The sequence below is a fragment of the Triturus cristatus genome, chromosome 1_1 (assembly GCF_964204655.1).
Source record: "Triturus cristatus chromosome 1_1, aTriCri1.1, whole genome shotgun sequence".
NCBI classification, from domain to species: domain Eukaryota; kingdom Metazoa; phylum Chordata; class Amphibia; order Caudata; family Salamandridae; genus Triturus; species Triturus cristatus.
In genome coordinates this window covers 836,382,465-836,407,083 of record NC_140579.1, presented here as the reverse complement: position 1 = coordinate 836,407,083, position 24,619 = coordinate 836,382,465, and positions in this window count along the sequence as shown.

The window sequence follows — 24,619 nt, the reverse complement described above, 5'->3', positions numbered from 1 at the left end:
TGATGTCCAGCCTTGGCCAAGTATGACAGCTCTATTCTTGTCTGTGTGCCACCTGTCACCACTGTCAGGTGTGAAACGCACCGTACATATGCTCTGAGGGCGTGTGTAGGGTCCCTTTCACTATGGGAGTGCTGGTGTATGCGTACGCCATAGTGATATGGACCGTACACGCGTGTGTAGGGTCCCTATCACTATGGGAGTGCTGCCGTATGCGTACGCCATAGTGATACGGACCGTACACGCGTGTGTAGGGTCCCTATCACTATGGGAGTGCTGCCGTATGCGTACGCCATAGTGATACGGACCGTACACGCGTGTGTAGGGTCCCTATCACTAACACTTTTGGAAGGGCGCAGTTGCATGGATACACTGCCAGGGTTTAAATGTGCAGTGCATAATCAGTTCCCCAAAGTAAACCGGTGCTGTTCTTCCTCCCTTCACCTCCTTGCCATGTTTTCCCTGGTCTGTGTGTAGTCACTCTTGCACAAGGTAATCTAGGCTGGCAGTTAATCCAAGTGCCCAATGCTTGCAGCATCATGTGTGGGGGTGGTGTGTAACAGGTTTTGGGACCTTGGCTGTGCCCTGGCCAGTTCAGTCATTGTGGGGTCCATGTCAGTTGGCACTGATGCTGAGTCCCAACATAGGAGTGTGTCTTAAAAGTGTACTGCCTTCCAGCATGCATGTCCAATGTTGTGCCCTCTGACATGATGTGCATGAGTGGGAGTAATGCATAGTGCAGGGACGGTTGCTTCAGTTGCAGTCATATCCATCCAGGACCATGGAGGAGTGTGGCCACTACCGTGCCCTGGGGCACCTTTTCCTAGGTATCATGTGTGTCATCCAACAATTTGGACATTCTGTGTGTCTTCGGCATAGGTTGGGCTCTGTGGCATTGTACCCTGGCCTCATCTGTATTGACGTAAACTGTGCTACATGTGTCCACTGTACAGTGTGACCCAATTTTGCTTGTGCATACTCACAGTGGGCAGTGCCTGTGTGTCTTGGAACGACAATCTGATGATGGCTGATTGTCAATGATATATGTGGACAGGCGCACCAGGGGTAGTTTGTGTACAATCAGGATTTAGTGCAGGCCATGTGTTTTAATCCCAGAGTAAGAGGTGTAAGTACTTCCTCTGTCTCAATCACATTGTCTCAGGTAGGGGGTGGTTTGTGCGGGCAAGGCCTACATGTCCAAATCTGAAGTCTCCCTGCTAGGTCTGGCCTGTGTGTGATGTTTGTCTGGACATACACTCAAGGTGCAGTGACCCAGTCATGTTGGGCATGTTTTAATGTATTAGCTTTGCAGCATGTGCAAAAAGTTAATAGACATGGTTCCTGCTCATCCCTTTTTTGGTACAGATGCTGTGCACGATTGTCCGCAGAGCCTGGCTCCTCTGTCCAATTTGATATCAAGTAATTTGCTGTTGGGTCCTGCTCTCCATTGTTTCTCAGTGGCATGGTGGGTCAACCAGCTGTGTGTTGCAGGGCCTACATATGTACCTTGTACTGTAGATGTTACTCATGTTGCTTTTCAGGCTATGCACTGTGACCTATGTAGATTTGACTCATGTGACATATGTATACAGGTGTCTGATTATTTCCTGTCTCTTCCCCTTGCCCACAGCATCGTCGGGGGACTTCGAGGGAGACACTGGCACGGACCGTGAAGAGGGAGCAGGCACCAGTGGCAGCAGTGCTGTCTTGTCTGGCGCATCGAGTGGCACGGAGGCCGAGGGGAGTGAGGTGGAGGACCTGTCCAGTACCACCACCGACTATGACGCTGACGGGTCCGAGGCTGAGCTCCCAGAGGGGGCAGAGGCTGCTCCCACAGCTGAAAGCAGCACTCGAACTCTACCCGCCCCCTCCATTCCCATCACCGGCCTCCCACTTGCTCTGGTCCCTTCCTCCGTGCTAGGTCACCACGTGTCTCCTTCTTGCCAGGCACCGCACTCCCTGCCCCTGTCTCTACTGCTGCCGTGAATGCCGAGTCTGTGGACATCCTGCGCCAGTTGCAGGTTGGTCAGACTGCGATGCTTAATGTCCTCCATGGCCACACCTGAGTGCTCACCCAGATGGAGGCATACATGGAGGGCATCTCAGCTGCGCAGTCTGACCAACGCCAGTTGCTGAGGTCCATAGACTCGACACTGACTGCAGCAGTGGGTCTCCTGCAGCGCTACGTCGCCCCCCACCCCTGCACCATCCACACTTCCCACTCCCATGCCTGTCCAAAGCACACCCAGACGTACCCATGCACGCACCCCAACAGACACAGGCACCACACCACCAGGGAAGGCCAAGCGCACACCTCCTGTCACGCACACACAGGGTGAAGTAGGCACACCCACTGGGTCGGGGGGCAAAAGGAAGACACGCAGCCACAGTGGAAGTCCATATTCATCACAACCCACTCCCTCCAAATCCACTCCCCTCAGCTCTCCTGGCCAAGATTCCACCAAAGAATCCTTCCAGGCCGCTCTGTCCCTGAGCCCCAGTGTGACACCACCCCGCAAGCGGTCGAAGGAGTCCCCGGTCAGGGTAGTTGAGTCCCCCCCTGTCCACACCCTCCCCCAGTAGCGCTGCGACCCATCCCTTCGACACCCCCCCTCCTTGGGGCCTGTGGTTCCTTCGGGTGCAGGGGAGACGCTGGAGGACCTTGCAACCGAGTGCAGCGCCATTCTCACCTCCACCTTTGGCACTGCCCCACCCCCTGTGGTGGAGTCCTCCGTCCCTGCACCCACAACACCTACCCTTGCCCCTCCTGTCCCTGCGGTGCCTGGTCCTTCCCCCCCACATGATGCCCCCCCCTGTGGAAGCAAAGGAGGTATGAACTGTGCAGGCAAGCTAGGGGACACGCGTCCCTATGTGTCCCCCACCAGGAATTGGACTATCGACTGCCCTATGGGCCTTGTACATATTGAACTTTTAACAACAAATGTTTTTTAATGCTGAATAAAGCAATGTTTTTTTCCCTTTGCACACTACTGCTTTTCTGGTATTGCTGTTGGTGGTGCTGCTCCATGATTTGGGGTGGGGATAATGTGTTAGGTGTCTGGGAAATGTAGTAGTGTGCTGCTCATGGGGTGGACCCTGGTATCTGTGTGCCATCACAAGGTATTTGCGAAATAACTTTGTTCATGTAAGCTCTTACTGCATGGTGACATTGTCCCAAGGTGTTCCTTCCTCTGTGGACCCTGACATCTTCCCTGCAGGGTGTTTCCTAAATGTTGTGCTGAGCTGTGTCTACATATCCTTGGTGTGTGACGGATCCGTTCAACTTTGCCCATGCATGCTGGGCAATGTCTCCACCTGCATCATTTGTGGCATCCTTGGTGGTCACTGTACTTGTGTGTGGAGTATATTGACGTGACTTCATGTGGACATGTTCCCTTTTACACACTATGCATGTGTGTACTCCCAGCCTTGCACACATGTTACGTGTTCTGCAGGGTCTTTGAGCACCTGACTGACAATTGTGGGCATTGTATCTGTGGGTACTGCACCCTTTTCTTTCCATGGGCACTGCTGGGGGGACTCTGCACCCACCCCTCCTATGTCTGGGCACTGCTGGGAGGACTCTGCACCCACCCCTCCTGTGTCTGGGCACTGCTGGGAGGACTCTGCACCCACCCCTCCTGTGTCTGGGCACTGCTGGGAGGACACTGCACCCACCCCTCCTGTGTCTGGGCACTGCTGGGAGGACTCCGCACCCACCCCTCCTATGTCTGGGCACTGCTGGGAGGACTCTTCACCCACCCCTCCTGTGTCTGGGCACTGCTGGGAGTGATAGGCACCCACCCCTCCTATGTCTGGGCACTGCTGGGAGGACTCTGCACCCACCCCTCCTGTGTCGGGGCACTACTGGGAGTGATAGGCACCCACCCCTCCTATGTCTGGGCACTGCTGGGAGGACTCTGCACCCACCCCTCCTGTGTATTGGCACTGCTGGGAGGACTCTGCACCCACCCCTCCTGTGTCTGGGCACTGCTGGGAGGACTCTGCACCCACCCCTCCTATGTCTGGGAACTGCTGGGAGGACTCTGCACCCGCCCCTCCTGTGTCTGGGCACTGCTGGGAGGACTCTGCACCCACCACTCCTGTGTCCGGGCACTGCTGGGAGGACTCTGCACCCACCCCTCCTGTGTCTGGGCACTGCTGGGAGTGATAGGCACCCACCCCTCCTATGTCTGGCCATGTACGCTCGGGACATACACGGGTGGGGGTACGCTCCGAACATACACTGGTGTGGTGTGGGTACGCTCCATACATACACGGGTGGGGGTACGCTCCGTACATACCCGTACCCATGCTCTGCAGGCCTATGTACGGCCCGTACCCATGCCTTTGGAACGTGGGTACGGTGCGTACCCCCATTGTTGGGGTGCCATAGGGGTCCACATCGTACCCAGGCCTTCAGGGCCTGGGTACGGTGCGTACCCCTACGGCACGCCATTGGGGGTCCCACTGTACCCAGGCCTTAAGAGCGTGGGTGCGGGTCATACCACGCCCACCCCTACATCACCCCAACAATGCTGGTACGGCCCGTACCCAGGCCTTTGGAACGTGGGTACGGGCCGTACCGCCATTGTTGGGGTGACGTAGGGGTGGGCGTGGTACAACCCGTACCCACGCTCTTAAGGCCTGGGTACGGTGCGTACCCCTACGGCACCCCATTGGGGGTCCGCACCGTACCCAGGCCTTTAGAACGTGGGCACGGGCCGTACCGCCATTGTTGGGGTGACGTAGGGGTGGGCATGGTACGACCCGTACCCACGCTCTTAAGGCCTGGGTACGGTGCGCACCTCTACGGCACCCCATTGGGGGTCCGCAGCGTACCCAGGCCTTTAGAACGTGGGTACGGGCCGTACCGCCATTGTTGGGGTGACGTAGGGGTGGGCGTGGTATGACCCGTACCCACGCTCTTAAGGCCTGGGTACGGTGGGACCCCCAATGGGGTGCCGTAGGGGTACGCACCGTACCCAGGCCTTCAGAGCGTGGGTACAGGTCGTACCACGCGTACCCCTACGTCACCCCAACAATGCTGGTACGGCCCGTACCCAGGCCTTTAGAACGTGGGTACGGGCCGTACCGCCATTGTTGGGGTGACGTAGGGGTGGGCGTGGTACGACCCGTACCCACGCTCTTAAGGCCTGAGTACGGTGGGACCCCCAATGGGGTGCCGTAGGGGTACGCACCGTACCCAGGCCTTCAGAGCGTGGGTAAGGGTCGTACCACGCGTACCCCTACGTCACCCCAACAATGCTGGTACGGCCCGTACCCAGGCCTTTAGAACGTGGGTACGGACCGTACTGCCATTGTTGGGGTGATGTAGGGGTGGGCGTGGTACGACCCGTACCCACGCTCTTAAGGCGTGGGTACGGTACGTACCGGAATTGTGGTGTTGCCGGTTCGCGTCAACATCCACTTCCGTTGTGGCGGACGCATGCGTTGCTGGACACGGCCACACCCCCTCGAAGTGACCAGGCCCTGAAGGTCAGGTATGTCCAGGGCATGTGTGATTTGTGACTTGGGTGGGGGTTATGTGTCCTACCCCTGCCCCCCCCTTTGCCCCTGGGTGTTGTTCTGACCTTCTGCTGAGTCTGCGTCGGTTCCTGTAGAGCAGGTGGACTGCTATGAGGGCTGGGATGACACGTAGGTTCGGGTCCATGGCTGTCCGTCGCGTACAGGTGCTCCTTGTGCGCGTCGTCCTGATTTCCCGGCAGTTTTTGGCAGCCGGAAAATATAATCCGTGCGGGGTGACGTCGGTACGGATCGTACTTCCTGGTTCGTGAAACGCAGCCTGAATGCGTCCCGACGTCACGTCGGCGCTTTCCCGGATCACATTTGTATGTATATTTTCGTCGGTCGGTGTTTTGTACGAATCGTATGGAAATAGTGTTTCCATACGAATCGTACTTGCATTTTTGCAATGTTTTTTGACCGGGTACGAGTCGGACGGAGAATACGCTCCGACCGACTGTTCGTACCCGGTTTTTCCAGGATCCGAATCGGCACCACAATTGTTAATAACTAATACATTAACAAAAAACAAATATTAAATAGATATTAATTATTAAATATTAATTAATTATAATTAAATTACTCCTCACTATACTCCGCAATCAACGCACAACCCGCTCCTACAAAAAGTACACAATTCACATAATTACCAATTAATCAATAATAATTAACAACAAATTAATAACAAATTAATTAACACAACTAACAATATAAAATATAAAATACATAATTATTAATTAATTGAAACTATTTATTAATTAATTAGAATTGAATTACTTCCCACCGTATTCCCCTATAAACCCACAACCCGCTATGGAACTAAAAACAAAAATTATAATTGAAATAAAATTATTAACTTCTCAAAATTATTAATACATTTATTATAATTAAATTACTTCCCACCCTATTCCCCTATAAACCCACACCCCGCTACAGAAATAAAACGACAAAATGTACTTAAAATAACATTCATAACTCATAAAGCTGTAATACATATATTAAAAACACAAATGCAATACTTAAACAAAAAAAATAGAACACATACATTTAAAATACATACTAAAATACATAACACTAATATAAACATCGATATTATTGACAACTATATTTTTGCAAATTATATTACTAACTTCGATATTAACAAAAACGATATTTCTTAACTTAAAGTCGATATTCTGGTCCACGATATTCTTGCAGTCGATATTCTGTCATCACGATATTTTGTACTCGATATTGTTGCAAGTCGATATTTGCAACTCAATATTATGTCTGTTCACCCTGATTAGATGTCGAAGACTGGGGAACAACCGCCCTCGCTGATGATGGTGAAGGCTTCTTCGTAGACAGTCCCGTCGATGATGGACTCTTCGTGGACAGCTTTTCTTCAGGAGGCACAGAGGAAGGCTTTTTGAAAGAGTGCCTGCCTTGAGGGGGTGTAGTAGAAGACTCAAAACTAGCCTTTTTTGATTGTCCCCCGAAGAATGCCCCTTTCTCTGCTTTCCATGTTTGTGATGGGATTTTGAGGGACTGCGACCATGGGAGGTCTTTTTAAGGGACTTTTTTGGACGCTCGCCAGAAGAATGGGCGTGAGGTGATCTTCCAGTCTTATGAGACCTTCTGGATGATTCATCACTATCCTCACTCGAGATCACTTCCTTTCTGGCTTTAAGTTTCTGGAGCCATATAAGAAGGTGCCCCTCACGATTCCTCAAAATTTTATTAGAAAATGTACGACATACCTTACACTCCTTTGCCTAATGGTTGGGATACAGGCAATAAATACAGTCACCGTGAGGGTCAGCTGTATGAAGCTTTTCTTAGAGCAGGTGGCACAGGCTCTAAAAAGACTCTTTTTCTCTTTATCTGACATGGTTATGCCATAATCCTGAAGATCAGCACTGAAGAAGATGGTACTGCAGTAGAAAATGCTGATTTGAAGTAAATAACTTTATCCAAATTCACTGAAGTAGAAGAAACTGAGCAGAGCTTAGAGGAGACTCCCCCGCACAACGTGCGATAGAAAATTTTAGGGTCAAGGTTCTCTCAGGAGTGTTCTAGAGGGTGAGAAGTCCTGATTGGTTCAGGATTTACTTTTGGTCTCTTTTACAAAATAATAGTGATATGTTACAAAACTGAAAGGAGCTTAGGCCTGGTTTCTGATTTGTATTTGCACAGCATTGCTATTTTGATGTACTAGGGACTCCCATCTTAAAGACGGGGAATGATTCAAGCATGTGAATCTATCAAAGTTCAAATACTGGAGTAACACAAGTTCTCTGGGTTCCCTCTGTAGTCGGCTCCTACCCGTGGTATGATCCGCTGGTCAACCCCCCTGTACTCCCACCTGCAATCAAATGCCTTAATGTCAGACATCTGATGGTTTGTTCTGCTGTGATGTGATGTGTAGCCCATAGTTCTCCCTGTGGAAACAGGAGGCTTGGTCAGCCAGGATCTAGACCTCTTCTGTAAGGAAAAGACAATCACATTACATATCCCCACTGGGTAAGGATCCCTTCCACCCTGCTATGTCATACAGGTACTTACAACATATAATGTGCCCTCTTATTCAGCCAAGAAAGATGGCGGAGATTGTTTATTCAGAGTGAGGGCACCAAGGTAATGGCAGGAGGTAACCCTTCAGGCACGTATAATGGCAGTCTCTGAAGGTGTTCTCCAAAGCATCTTGAATGCGTTCTCACCCTGTTCACTTCACAAGGTTGCAATTTTAATTGCTCCAAAAATTGTTCAGGATTCATCAAGAATCAAAAATGTCCAGATAACCTTACTTGCATTGGGGACAGATGGCCATCTGCTTGTTGAACTCACTGAGAGCCCGGGAACCAAGGAAGGACGACTCAAGGAATCTGAGCCTCCAGGAGGAGTCCCAGGACACAAGTAAGTATGCCCAGAGGAGCATACGTGAACTCCTTCCAAGCACGACAGATTCTGAATGCACAGTTCCTTCCAGAATTTGGGCGTGGCATTAAGTACCAAAACCGCACCCAACATAGCCACCAGACGCCATAGAGATCCTGCGAGATCTCTGTGGCATGTAAATGCAACAGACGTGTAACACTTATACAGAAAGACCACAACGCGGTTGGCCGGCAGAGCGGAATGCCACTGTTCAGTACACCTTTGCTGAGTCCAATGTGGTAACAAGCCCTGGTGTCTAGTACACGTGAACAACCATCATTAATTTGGTAAGGCAAATATTGTATGTGAATAACATCAACAGTTTGACATGACGCATAACTAACAGGTGTAAACAAGCATTAGCCCAACACTATCATGAAAAGCAGTAGTGCTGGTTGCACAGGATAGGGGTGGGCTTTTGGGCAGGGAAACCGGGACCACTGAGTCCTTACCTGCGTGCTCTCTGAGGGTCATGATTGTGTGAATGGGCACCGGTACTTGACGGACAGCCATGGACCCCATCCTACGTGTCATCCCGGCCCTCCTAGCCTACGACCCGGTGCACCGAAACCGACCCAGACGCCGCAGAAGGTCAGAACAACACCCAGGGGCAAAGGGGTGGGTGGGGGCGAGGGGCAGGAAACATAACCCTCCCCCAAGTTAAAACATATATATCCTGCACATAACTTACCCCCATGGTCTGGTCACTTCGGGGGGCGTGTCCACCAATCCCACGTACCGAAACAAACGGAAGTGGACGTGGACGCATACCCGTCACCACTACAATGGTGGTACGGCCCGTACCCACGCTCTGGGGGGCGTGGGTATGGGCCGTACCACCATTGTAGTGGTGATGGAGGTGTACGCGCCGTACCCACGCTGTGGGGGCGTGGGTACGGGCCGTACCACCAGTGGAGTGGTGATGGAGGGGTACGCGCCGTACCCACGGCCTCACAGCGTGGGTACGGCACGTACCCCTCCATCACCACTACAATGGTGGTACGGCCCGTACCCACGCCCCCACAGCGTGGGTACGGAGCGTACACCTCCATCACCACTACAATGGTGGTACCGGCCGTACCCACGCTCTGGGGGGCGTGGGTACGGGCCGTACCATCAGTGGAGTGGTGTTGGAGGGGTACGCACCGTACCCACGCTGTGGGGGCGTGGGTACGGGCTGTACCACCATTGTAGTGGTGATGGAGGGGTACGCGCCGTACCACGCTGTGAGGACATGGGTATGGCGCGTACCCCTCCATCACCACTCCACTGGTGGTGCGGCCCGTACCCATGCCCCACAGCATGGGTACGGCGCGTACCCCTCCATCACCACTCCACTGGTAGTACGGCCCATACCCACGCCCCCACAGCGTGGGTATGGCGCGTACACCTCCATCACCACCCCAATGGTGGTACGGCCCGTACCCATGCCCCCACAGCGTGGGTACGGCGCGTACACCTCCATCACCACCCCAATGGTGGTACGGCCCGTACCCATGCCCCCACAGCGTGGGTACGGCGCATACACCCTATGAATGTGGGGTTAGGGTCGGTCCCACCTGTACCCCTACGGCACCAGTACAGAATGGATACAAGGCGTACACACGCCACGAATGTTGACATAGGGCCTGTTGTAGCATATAAGCACTATATTGGTGTGTGTATGCACAGGACAGCAGTGTACTGCACCAAGGGGGCGGGTGGGTTGGTGGGTGGGTGGGTGGCTGCAGAGGACTCCCAGCAGTGGACAGAGACATGGGGGAGGGTGCATATCACTCCCAGCAGTGCCCAGACATATGAGGGGTGGGTGCAGAGGCATCCCAGCAGTGCCCAGACATATGAGGGGTGGGTGCATATCACTCCCAGCAGTGCCCAGACATATGAGGGGTGGGTGCATGTCACTCCCAGCAGTGCCCAGACATATGAGGGGTGGGTGCATATCACTCCCAGCAGTGCCCAGACATATGAGGGGTGGGTGCATGTCACTCCCAGCAGTGCCCAGACATATGAGGTGTGGGTGCAGAGGCATCCCAGCAGTGCCCAGACATATGAGGGGTGGGTGCATATCACTCCCAGCAGTGCCCAGACATATGAGGGGTGGGTGCATATCACTCCCAGCAGTGGCCAGACATATGAGGGGTGGGTGCATGTCACTCCCAGCAGTGCCCAGACATAAGAGGGGTGGGTGCAGAGGACTCCCAGCAGTGCCCAGACATATGAGGGGTGGGTGCAGAGGACTCCCAGCAGTGCCCAGACATATGAGGGGTGGGTGCAGAGGACTCCCAGCAGTGCCCAGACATATGAGGGGTGGGTGCAGAGGACTCCCAGCAGTGCCCAGACATATGAGGGGTGGGTGCAGAGGACTCCCAGCAGTGCCCAGACATATGAGGGGTGGGTGCAGAGGCATCCCAGCAGTGGCCAGACATATGAGGGGTGGGTGCAGAGGACTCCCAGCAGCGCCCAGACATATGAGGCGTGGGTGCAGAGGACTCCCAGCAGTGCCCAGACATATGAGGGGTGGGTGCAGAGGCCTCCCAGCAGTGCCCAGACATATGAGGGGTGGGTGCAGAGGACTCCCAGCAGTGCCCAGACATATGAGGGGTGGGTGCAGAGGCATCCCAGCAGTGCCCAGACATATGAGGGGTGGGTGCATATCACTCCCAGCAGTGCCCAGACATATGAGGGGTGGGTGCAGAGGACTCCCAGCAGTGCCCAGACATATGAGGGGTGGGTGCATAACACTCCCAGCAGTGCCCAGACATATGAGGGGTGGGTGCAGAGGCATCCCAGCAGTGGCCAGACATATGAGGGGTGGGTGCAGAGGACTCCCAGCAGTGCCCAGACATATGAGGGGTGGGTGAATATCACTCCCAGCAGTGCCCAGACATATGAGGGGTGGGTGCAGAGGACTCCCAGCAGTGCCCAGACATATGAGGAGTGGGTGCAGAGGCCTCCCAGCAGTGCTCAGACATATGAGGGGTCGGTGCAGAGGACTCCCAGCAGTGCCCAGACATATGAGGGGTGGGTGCATATCACTCCCAGCAGTGCCCAGACATATGAGGGGTGGGTGCAGAGGACTCCCAGCAGTGCCCAGACATATGAGGGGTGGGTGCAGAGGCCTCCCAGCAGTGCCCAGACATATGAGGGGTGGGTGCAGAGGCCTCCCAGTAGTGCCCAGACATGAGGGGTGGGTGAAGAGGACTCCCAGCAGTGCCCAGACATATGAGGGGTAGGTGCAGAGGCATCCCAGCAGTGCCCAGACATATGAGGGGTGGGTGCATCATCCTCAGATGACCACAACTCCATGGGTCCATGAACGCATCCCCAATGTGCGACTATGTTGAGAGTGCCATATCAACACATCACTGACAGCAGTGTCCCACTCCCATGAGGATGGATGTCATTCCCCCACTGCATGATACACCACATGTGGGTGCGATGACAAATGACACATGCATACCCACCCCTTGCGGAGGCTGCACAATACACACACTGAGATCATGTCACAAGACTGTATAGTCATGTGAAACCCACTAAACTAAGAGAGCCAAAGGGAACACACACTGTCACGCACATTCCCGGACTGGTAGGAATGTACAGGTGCTGGCACAGCCACCAAGTTGCTGTCTCCCATGGAAGGAATAGGGTGGACCACCCACAGATACAATGCCCACAATTGTCAGTCAGGTGACCAAATACCCTGCAGAACAAGTACCATATGTGTGCTAGGCTGGGAGTACACACATGCATAGTGCGGAAAAGGGACCATATCCCCATGGAGGCATGGCAACATGCTCTATACACAAGTACAGTGACTACCAAGGATGGCACAGACGATGCAGCCGGACACATTGCTGAGCAGGCATGGACATAGTTGAAGGGATCGATCAGCCACCAAGGGAATTTAGACACAGGTCAGCACAACAATGGTGCAACTCCCTGCAGGGAAGATGTCAGGTGCCACAGAGGAAGGAACACTCCTTGGGACAATGTCTCAAAACACAAAGAGCATACACGGCCAAAGAATCATTGCAGAGACCTTGTGATGCCACGCAGATACCAGGGTCCACCCCATGAGCAGCCAGACTACTACATTTCCCAGATACCCAACACATGATCACCACCCCAACTCATGGAGCATCAGCACCAACATCAATACCTGAAAAGCAATTGTGTGCAAAGTAAAACAAAATGCTTTTTTCAGCATGAAAACAAAAAGTATAAAAGGAGACTATTTACAAAGGCCATAGGCCAGTCCAGACACGAAGTCCTGGGGGGGGACACATGGCCATGCGTCTCCCCTAGCTTGCCTGCACATCCGATACCTCTGGTTGATCGACTAGGGTGGGGGCATCATGTGGGGCAGGACCAGGCACCGCAGGGACAGGAGGGGGTAGGGCAGGTGTTGGGGGTGCAGGGACGGACGACTCCACCACAGGCGGTGGGGCAGCACCAAAGGTGGAGGTCAGTACTGCGCTGCACACGTCCGCAGGATCTTGCAGCGTCTCCCCTGCACCCGAAGGAACCACAGGCCCCAAGGAGGGGGGGGGGGTCGGAGGGATGGGTTGCAGCGCTACTGGGGGAGGTGGTGGACAGGGGGGGGACTCTACTCCCCTACCCGTGGAGTGCCTTGCCCGTTTGCGCGCAGGTGAAACAGTGGGGCTGAGGCCCAGCACAGCCAAGTAGGTCTCCTTCTCAGACTGTGGGGCAGGGGAGCCGAGGGCAGTGACATCGGAGGGACTGGGGAGTGAGGCATGCGGTCTCCTACTGTGGCTGCGTGTCCGCCTGTGTGCCCTAGACCCAGTGGGTGTGCCTTCTTCCCCCTGAGTGTGCGTGACAGGAGGTGTGCGCTTGCCCTTCCCTGTTGGTGTGCTGCCTGTGTCTGGTGTGGTGCCTGCCTGGGAAGGTGTGTGTGTGCTTGGGACAGGAATGGGAGTGGGAAGTGTGGATGGCGCCGGGGTAGGTGGGGGGACGGAGCGCTGCAGGAGACTCACTGCTGCCGTCAGTGACGAGTCCATGGACCTCAGCAACATCCGTTGGTCAGACATCGCTGATGACATGCCCTCCATGTACGACACCATCTGTGTCAGCAGTCTGGTGTGGCCATGGAGGACAGTCAGGATCGATGTCTGCCCAACCTGCAACTGCCGCTGAATGTCCACAGACTCAGCAGTGAGGGCAGCAGGGGAGACAGGGGCAGGGGGTGTGGTGGCTGGCACGAAGGAGACACGTTGTTGCCCTACACGGACAGAAGGGACCCGAGCAAGTGGGAGGGTGGTGATGGGAATGGAGGGGGCGGTGACAGTTGCAGTGCTGCTGCCAGCTGTTGGAGCAGCCTCCGCCCCCTCAGGGAGTTCAGCCTCGGATCCGTCTGCGTCGTAGTCGGTGGTGGTACTTCCCAGGTCCTCCGCCGAACTCCCCTCGCCCTCCGTGCCACTTGATGCTGCCGACTCGCCAGGTGTGGTGGCACTGGTGCTGGATCCCTCCTCCACGTCCGTGCAGGTGTCTCCCTCGGTGTCCCCCGATGATGCTGTGGGCAAGGTGAAGAGACAGGAAATAATCAGTCATCTGTGTACATCTGACATATGAGTCCAAACTAAATAGGTCACAGTGCATATCATAAAAAGCATCATGAGGAACATCTAGAATACCCAGCACATATGTAAGCCCTGCACTCCCCAGTTGGTTCACCCAACATGCCCCCTGAAATAATGAAAATCAGGACACCACAGCAAATACCTGGAAATCTAGTGTCTGTGAACAGTGGAGCACAGGCAGACCATGACGGCATGCCACCTCCTGGTCACTGTGAACGAAATAGTATTGGTGCACCCAATGCCAAATAACAGACACCAATGCTGAAGGGGTCCCCACACTCATAGACCTGTGAGTACTGTAGAAAAGCAAATGTAATACTATCTGATCCATTGGGAAGCACAAAACTTTACACAATTGACATATTTGGAATGTGTGAATGTCCCACCTGTGGAACAGAACACACATGTGCATGAATATCAGAAGTCACACAAGGAGGTGCACACAAAACTACATTTACACAGTCATAGCATGAGCTGCCCGCATAGTGGCAAGAAGCCAATGTTAAGACGAAATATGGTATCGGGAAGTACACATACATGGCACCACGGTGGTCGGGATGACTTGACACCGGTAAGTTGCCTTCAGCAACAACCAAGGACTAACCCAAATGCTAACACACTGTGGGAACATGGATATGTCTAAATCCTAAACAACGTTTGGCCTGAAATGTGCCCATGTTCAAATTGTGCCAGCGTGTACCACAAAAGTGTAAAAGTGGTACTTGTGCACTCCCTTGGGAGACCTCTGTCATGCAGGCACATCATTGTCTTTCACAAAAATCAAAGTGAAGCATATAAACTATTGGGACATGTTGACAAGTGTAGTGAGTGCCAGGGCACATGCCGTCTTGAATAACAACTTAAAACATGCCACCTGTCACATGGCCATCCGTACCATGATGACACAGTTGGCAACACATCTGACACACTACCTGTCATGTGGAGTGGCACACATGTCCAGACACGAGACAATGCATTAGCAAATGGCCCTGAAATTGTGTTGGAATAAGGAGCACCTGCACTGAGGAGACACCCTGATGTGAACGAGGAATGTCCACACAGATGTCAGCACACACAGACCAAACCACATAGCATCTGGAGCACACACCCGTGCCAATAATGGATGAACAGGAAACTTGTTTTTAAACTTGTGACACATGCTGCAAAGCACAAACATGACACCCTGCAAAACATGCCTGGGTCACTGCACGTTGAGTGCCTGTCCAGACAATCATCACACACTGGTCAGACCTGGCAAGGAGACATAAGGTATGGACATGTAGTCCTTGCCCGCAAAAACAACCCATACCTGAGACAATGTGATTGAGACAGCTCAAAAAGTGACACCTCTCAATCTGGGTTTACTAAAAAGTGCATCAGGAAATCCTAAATGTACTCCACATCAACTCGTGAGGCTGCCAACACATATTTGTGACACAAAACCTCAACAGATTGTTGGACATAGACACACAGGCACTGGCCAGTGTGAGGATGCAGAAGCAAAATATAGCACACTTTAGATAAATACAAATGAGGCCAGGGAACAATGCCACAGGGGCAAAACTATGCTGAACACATTGAGAATGGGCACAGTGTTGGATGACACACATGATACCGAGGCAAGGGTGTCTTGGGGTACTGAAGTGAGCACACTGCTCCATGGGCCTGGAATGATCTGACTGTAACATGAGCTACCGTCCCGGCACTATGCATATCTCCCATTCATGCACATCATGTCTGAGGCAACAACATCGGTCATGCATGCTGCAAGTCTGTTCATTTGAACACTCACACTCCTATGTTGAGAATCAGCATCAGTGCCAACTGATATGGACCCCAAATGACTGAACAGGACAGGGCACAGGCAAGGTAACAACACATGTCTCCGACCTCACCCCCACATGATGCAGACAGCAATGTGCACTTGGATCAACCGCCAGCCTAGATGAGCATGTCCAATAGTGATTACACACAGACCAGGGAACACATGTCAAGGAGGGGAAAGGAGGAAGAACAGCAGCGGATGACTTTGGGGAACAGGAAATGCAATGCACATATTAACCCTGCCAGTGTATCAATGCGACTGGGCACTTCCCAAAGCTGGTGACACACAACAAACACACATGTACCTACCCCCTTGCTGCTGCATCGCCTTTAACCGCCTCTCCATGTCAGGGAAGACCACCGCCAGGACACGCTTCATTTGGTGGGTCAGGTGCCGGCGCCCGCGGTTCTTGCCTTCTGGTGAGTCCCCCAGCAGGAACCGGGCGATCCTCCTGGTCCAGCACCGGATGTCCTGCCAGCGTTTCCTCACCTGTGCCAGGCGCCGACAGCGACCCTCCACAGATCTCACGGCCCTGACGGCCCGCTTCCATATCTCCCCCGTCTTGTAGGAGGTTACCTGTGAGGATGACAAAGTGAGACAACATCACTACACCTGCTCCATGTCACAGAGACACACATTTGAACATCTTTGATATGTTGAACAGGGCATAGTATGCTGCCAACGAATAGCACCTTTGTCATAGGGACATTAGGCTCAGTGGAAGCCCCAATGCACTACATGGCATTGAAAGTACACAGGTGGCATGAGGGGTGCGACACACTCCCTGATCATGGCACACACTGGACATCACAAGCAACACAAAGCTGATGGCCAGCACCTCCAAGCAGTCACATGCCCCAGGCCACTGACCCAACAACAGCAGACTACACAGACACACACAGGCACAGATCATTCACCTGCCAGTGGCAACAGCCGATACAAACCTCACTCTGCACATGTGCCACTTGCCTGGGGGGTGTCACAGGCGTGGGGCTAGCCAAGCAAGTCAGACACACAGCACGGCTTGCTTCTCACATCAGATGGGTCGACCTGTTGCCTCCTCCATGCAGGTGTGGTGCAACACTCCACATAGACACTCACCCACATGACAAGGAACATTCACACACATCAATGTCCAGATCATTTGGACACTCACCCCAGTTCCACTCAACTCACACACATCTGTGGGTACAGTCACCTGTCACACGGGGGGAACACTGAATCACCTCAGGACTATAGAACAAGAAGGGCCGAGAGGATTAGCTATGCTGAATGTGCCATGCAGCATGCAGTGAATGTCACAGTAAGCACAATGCAAGTGAGGAGTGCACACATGAACCACATCATGCTCTGCATGACAGACATGAGCCATTCCCCCCCCCCCCCCTAGGACCCACTCTAAACAACATTTCATGTCTGTCACACCTGGACACTATGCCAGAAGTGCCAGTCACAAAAAGAAGGGGCACAGTCAAAGGTAGCGGAGTCAGCACTCACCTGCACCCCTGGTCTACCATACAGGCTGGGGAACTGTGGGAGGATGATGTCCAGCAACGTCTCATTCTCCTCCTGGGTGAATGGCTGGGCCCTCTCCACAGACCGCGACATGGTGCCAGAGGAATCACAAGCAGCAGCAGTGGTGTTGAATCAAAGGTTGTGCAGGCAAGTGCCCTCTCATGGGTTCTGCCTGACTTATATCTGCCTTGCTGGCCTATTTCAGTAACAGGAGTACAGAGTGATTGGTCAGACTCCTTTGCATCCTACGTTTCCTCCAATCCCTTTAAACATACACCAGTGACAGCATTAGCATTTTTTCGAATTTGCAGCATCATGTCAAGTCAACAACCACTTTGCAACAATGTATATTGTGGCCAACTGCTTTTTCCAGGCCACATGATGGAAACATTTGAACTTCAAACTGGGTATCCATGACAACCAGCATGCATGTAGGCCCTAATACTTGTCCCTTATGTGTCCCCAGTGTAAATTTCAAATCCCCACACAGGTACGGTGCGTTTCACACGTACCCCTAGGGCACCACTACTCTAGTGCTACGTGCCGTACACGCGTGTGTAGGGCCCGTAGAACTATGGTGGTGTTGCCGTACGCGTACACCATAGTGCTACGGGCCGTACCCGCATGTGTAGGGCCCGTAGCACTATGGTAGTGTTGCCGTAGGCGTACGCCATAGTGCTACGGGCCGTACCCGCGTGAGTACGGCCCGTAGCACTATGGCGTACGCCTACGCCAACACTACCGAAGTGCTACGGGCCATACCCGCGTGTGTACGGCCCGTAGCACTATGGTAGTGTTGGTGTAGGCGTACGCCATAGTGCTACGGGCCGTACCCGCGTGTGTAGGGCCTGTAGCACTATGGTAGTGTTGCCGTAGGCGTACGCCATAGTGCTACGGGCCGTACCCGCGTGTGTACGGCCCGAAGCACTATGGCGTACGCCTACGCCAACACTACCATAGTGCTACGGGCCGTACCCGCGTGTGTACGCCCCGTAGCACTATGGTAGTGTTGCCGTAGGCGTACGCCATAGTGCTATGGGCCGTACCCGCGTGTGTAGGGCCTGTAGCACTATGGCAGTGTTGCCGTAGGCGTACGCCATAGTGCTACGGGCCGTACCCGCGTGTGTAGGGCCTGTAGCACTATGGCAGTGTTGCCGTAGGCGTACGCCATAGTGCTACGGGCCGTACCCGCGTGTGTAGGGCCCGTAGCACTATGGCAGTGTTGCCGTAGGCGTACGCCATCGTGCTACGGGCCGTACACACGCGTGTGTAGGGCCCGTAGCACTATGGTGGTGTTGCCGTACGCGTACGCCATAGTGCTACGGGCCGTACCCACGTGTGTAGGGCCCGTAGCACTACAGCATAAGACTACGGCAACACTACCATAGTGCTACGGGCCCTACACACGCGTGTACGAGCCGTATCTCTATGGCGTACGCCTACGGCGACACTCCCATAGGGATAGGACCAGTGTGCACACGTACGTGTGTATGGTCCGCACACACACGCGTACTCCTACCCAAACCCGATATAGTGATACAACCGTACACACGCCCTCAGAGAGAGCGTGTACGGTGCATTTCACAGCTTACACTGGTGATATGAGGCGCACAGGAAAGGAATGGAGGTGTCAGACTCGCACAAGGATGGACATCAAGTCATTGTCAGTGCAGTGCTTCATGTGTAGGGCCTAGATGTGTCAGGCAGTGAGCTGGCACATGTCTCCTCATGTTTTAACCCAATAGTTGTGTGATGACCTGTGTACACATGTCATGTGTGATGGGGCACTATGTGGCGCACTTCCCCTTCACACCTTTTACATGTCTGCATGTAGTTCAAACTTGTCAAGTACTGCATCACTGGCATGGCACAGTCACCAACACTGTCCCCTGATGCCAGGTACACGGATGATGACACCTGACATCTCACTACCAGCGTGCCCCGATGTGACTATGTCATGTGTTTCCATGATCTTGCTGTTGGTGTTCCATCAACAAAAGTCCCTAGCTTAATTTTAGTTAGGAAATAATGATTTTACATAGACTTCAATGAGACCTATGTGAGTTCCTCCTGTGTCCAGCCGGACAGAGGAGCATTTAATCTTAAATAATCAAAGAAATGTAAGTAAAAATTGAGAAGGCTGATGAAACAAGGGCACAGTCCTGTACCGAGTTTTCAACAGAGAGAGTAAAAGAAAGATCAAGAAGGGAGAGGCAATTACAAATTGGTAACTGGCAAACACATTTTGGAGCGATCATGGGGGCTTACAATACATTGAGCGACTTCAAGTAAGCTCTAGCCAATAGTATCCACGGTACATTTAAACAATTGCCATAATGTGGAACTATTATAACAAGTCGACGTAACGTTTCGATCCCTAGCTCCTAGTATACAGGGATCATCATCAGGACTAAAGGATTTGTCAACGAAGTAATGCCTGGAAGGATTATAACGCCTATGAATATTGAATAAAAGGAAGGAGAAAATAAAAATATACAAAAAGTCAGCATTTGCATACTCAAAAGGACAACATGTCAATTGTCATTTATGTGCTCAGGAGTGGAGCCGCATGCGACAATTGGTGATGGGAATAAACAAGTGATGAAGTGGAAATATATGAAGAGACTTGGTGAAATAATTTGTTTGGCGACGCACTTGTGCTGGAGGTGGATGCTAAACAAGGTGCCAGGTGATGGGTAAGACCTGTGGCATAATTCTTAAGAAAATGATAATAGTGCATGAGAAAAAACGGCAGTTGGTGCGCCAAACTGTCATGCGGTGCGAGACGACGGTGTCAAGAGGTAGTGATATCCGTGCAAAGCGTCAGAATGGACGGAAAGGATAATTACCAAGGGGAAGGGGCTGGGGTGGAATAGAAGAGGTATGCGGTTTATTGTATATGCAACTTCAAGGAAGTGATTTCCTTCTGGTTCAAGGACGATGCAGCTCAAGTGGTCAGCCGCGTGGTCAGCCGCGTTGTGAAATCTGAAAACGGCACAATGGTTAGGAATGAACTAAGTCGGTGGCCAGGAGGGAGTCTTGCAGGAGAGAGGATGGCCTGCTTACCGTACAAAAAGGAGACACGCTTAAAAGTCAGGGAATAAGGAGCGCGTCTTGGTGTTGGAACAGGGTGGCAGCTACTTGTGCTGTCCGTAGTATTGAAGCGCTGTTGGCGGGAGAAAAGGAAATTGAGTTGGCATACAGGAATTGGTAAACTGACCGCAACTCTCCTGACAGGGGGGGCTTCTGTGAGGGACAAGATAAGGGTGTGAGATAAGCTTACCGTGATTGAATTGATATTGACGACACGCGTGTATTCAGGGAGGACTGATGAGGCGCGTCTATATCCGATATTCAGCCGGCAGCTACAATGGCTGTCCGCGTTCTGCTGAACGGAGGGGGAATCTCGTTAGTGGAGCGAAGATAGGGAGGGGGACACACGGTGTGAGCTAGGCAAGCGCTTACCTTGTCCGGGTCTTGCAGCCACAATGGGAAGTCCAAGACAGTCGACAATGGTGACTGGACTAGGACGAGTGAGGATTGGTTTATGTGAAAGCAACGATGGAAATGGAAGAAGGGCTGTGTCAATGCAATGCCAAGATCGGCGTGGATGCGGGGGCCATTTTGAATTGGGGAAGGAAGTGGTGTATGATTCAATAAAGTTACAACAGTCCCAGTGATTTGTGAGTGAAACAGGTCGTGACAACAAGTTAAAATGCATTACATTCAAAGAATTACGAACAATTTACATGTAAATTGTATATCTAGGCTTTTAAATAACTCAGATTCTGTTATTCAAGGAATGTTTCAGAAGGAAAAGTCTTTTGGATAACATTTCAAAGGAGCGTTGTCCAATCTTCAGACCTATTTAGGCCTTTTCGGATTGAGTCATATGTGATAATTGCTTTCAGTTCCTCTTTGTTTAGAATCTGGGCCATGTTGCCTCCACATGGTGGTAGTTTAAGCACTTTCAACACTGTCCAGCGAATGTCGTCCTCATTGTGATTGGCCTCTCCGAAGTGATCAACTAGTGGCGCATTCGGAGTCTTGCTCCTGATTCGGCTTCTGTGCTGGCAGATTCTTGTTTTTACTTTCTGCGTAGTTTGGCCTATATAGATCTTTTGGCATGGACACATGATGAGGTAAATTACATTTGCAGTTGGAAAAGGAATTACTGATTGCTGTGATGTTGTTAAAGGTGAAACTTTTTCCTTCCATTGAAAACACACAAGCATTACAATTTCTGCATTTGAAATGCCCTAGGATGGGCGGGAGGCCCCAAGTGCCCTCGAAAGTAGAAGTGTTGACAGTAGAGGGCAGAGCAGCGCGGATCAGGTGATCCTTTAGATTTTTGTTCTTTTTAAAGGCAAAAAGTGGTTTGTCTAGTGTCAGTGTTCCTGCATTCAAGATGGGCCAGTGAAGGAGTATCATTTTTCTCAGTTTGTTTGAGACTGGCGAGAAAGTGGTTACACAGGCTAATCGTTCAGTTTGTTTTTTTGGTTTGGGGGTTAACAGAATTTCCCTCGGACAGTACCATGCGCGTTTGGAGGCATTTTTAATGATTCCCTTGGGGTAGCCTCTTGCTTTCAATTTTGAGGAGAGATAGTTTGCTTCTCTAAAATAGTCGGTCTTGCAAGAGCAATTTCTCCTTATTCTCAGGAACTGGGAATAGGGTAGTGAGTCTCTGAGGGCCCTAGGGTGGTTGCTTGTGTAATTCAGTAGAGTATTACGCTCTGTTGGTTTCCGGTACAATCGTGTTAGTAATTCCCCTTCACAGTGGAATATTGTAAGGTCTAAGAAGGCAATGGATTCTTTGTCAGTCGTGACAGTGAATGATAAACCTGAACAGTTATTATTCATCCAGTGTACAAAAGATGTTATGGATTCTGTGTTCTCCTGCCAGATTATAAAGATGTCATCTATATATCTGCGCCAAAGGCAAATGCATGGGAAGAAAGGGTTAGAATCAGTAAGAATGACATTGGATTCTAGTTGGTCCATAAACAGAACTGATAGATTTGGGGCAAAAATTGCGCCCATTGAGGTTCCTTTGATCTGTTGGTAGTAGGTGTTGTCAAAAACAAAAAAGTTTCGTGTGAGGCAGATTTCTAGGAGTTGCAAAATAAACGTGGTAGGAACAGCATGGGGACGTGGTCTTGTGTCGAGAATCTTTTTAATTGCTAACAGGGCGGTTGTCTGTGGTATGTTGGTATATAGTGATTCAACGTCCATAGTACATAGTGTTTCATATGCTGGGTTGTATGGATGATGTTCAACGAGATTGATCATTGCCATTGAATCCCTCACGTAGCATTGTGTGTTAGGAACAAATTCTTTTATAAAGAAGTCTACATATGCACCTAATGGTTCTAGAATTGAACCACAGGCTGAAACAATGGGACGGCCTGGGGGGTTGGTAATGTTTTTATGAATTTTGGGTAGTGTATATATGACTGGGGTTCGTGGAGTTTTCACATTCAAATAGATGAATTCTTTTTTGGAAAGAAACCCAGTGCGGAGACCATCTGTGGTTATTTTATGTATTATCTCCTGAATTTCTTTTGTGGGATTTTTTGCCAGTATCAAGTAATGATCTTTATTGTCCAACTGTCGTTGAATTTCAGCGACGTAGGCTGCCTTTTCTTGTAGGACTATGCCACCACCTTTGTCTGCGCTTTTAATGATTAGCGAGTCTTTCTCTTTGAGTTGACCGATTGCTAATTTTTCTTTCAATGTAAGATTGAAAGGAATGAAGTGTTTGTTGTTCTGGATAATGGCGAGATCTTTTAGAACCATTTTTTCAAAGGTGATTATTTCAGATGGGATCATTCCCGCTGAAGGTGAGAAATTAGATGGTGGTCGAAAAGGAGTGTTTTGATTTGTTCAGGAGAGGGGTGCAGTTGGAAAAAGGCTTGGAGGCGAATTCGTCTAAAAAATCTGAGAAGTTCTGTATGGAGTTCCATAAAGTTGGGTGGCACAGTGGGGACAAATGATAAACCTTTTCTGAGGAGAGAAAGTTCATCTGCAGCGAGTAAATGGCTCGATAAGTTGAAGATGGGGATGGTGTCGATGTATTGGGTGGGAGAATGATCATTATTTACCATTGGTAGAAGTTGTTGCGTGTCCTGCGTTCTCCCGGAGGGTTGTACCATCTTTGGTTTCTCTTGCCCCTTCCTCGTTGTGGGGGTTCCTGGGGACCTCTGGCTAAAAAAGGCGGTTGTTGGGCGCCTCCACGTCTTGTGGTGCTGGTGCCCTCACCTGGGTCGGAATTATCGGATGATTCCGCTGATGTATCTGAAAATCCTACAAGATTTTGGCGTCTGTTGTATCTGCCCCAAGGGCGATTATTTTGGTAGGTGCCGTAAGATCTATTGGTATAGAAGTCTTTGTGTAAATAAGGATAAGTAGCCTCTGTGCTGTAAGATCTAAGATCTTTTTTAATTTTGTTTGACTTCTTATTTTGCTCTATTCTATGAAAGTCTGATACGGTTTTCTCGATCTGTTCTAATAATTTCTTGGCCTCTGAGGTGGGATTAGAATCTTGAATTTGTTTGTAGAGGTCTGAAATTTCTGTCTCCAAGGCTTTCAATGTTTCTGTAGCAATATCTATACCTAAAACTAACCAATGACGTGAGCATGTGGTTCCTATGTAACTGAAGTTTGTTATGTACTTAGGGTTATCGGTAAAGATCCCAGGAATATTGCGCACTTGTAGGCCAAGAGGAATGACTTCTGCTTTGAGATATTCAGTGAGCATTAATACTATAAGTTGTAGACGAACCTGTTTCTTCTTAAGTTTCTCTAGTTGCTCGGGTATTGAGGTATTGAGTGTTGTGGGTAGATCTGTGGTGTCAGATAGTAAGGAAGGTCCTGAGCATAGTTGTTTGATATAGTCGTCAGTGTATAGAGGTGCAAAAGCTGACATATTATGATAGGCAGTGAAGTAGGAAGTTAGAAGTAATTTAGAATAGTTTGGAATTTAAAAAAGTGAAGTGAAAATCAAAGTGAAAAACAATACTAGGTAGGCCCGACCAAAAATTTGGTTGGGAAGGGTAGAACAAACCCTTGCAATCCAGCGATTGCGCTATGTAGTAGTATAAGTAACAAGGGAACCCGGTAGAGGTAGCTAAGGACCACGGGTACAAACTTATTTTGTTAACAAAAGTCCCTAGCTTAATTTTAGTTAGGAAATAATGATTTTACATAGACTTCAATGAGACCTATGTGAGTTCCTCCTGTGTCC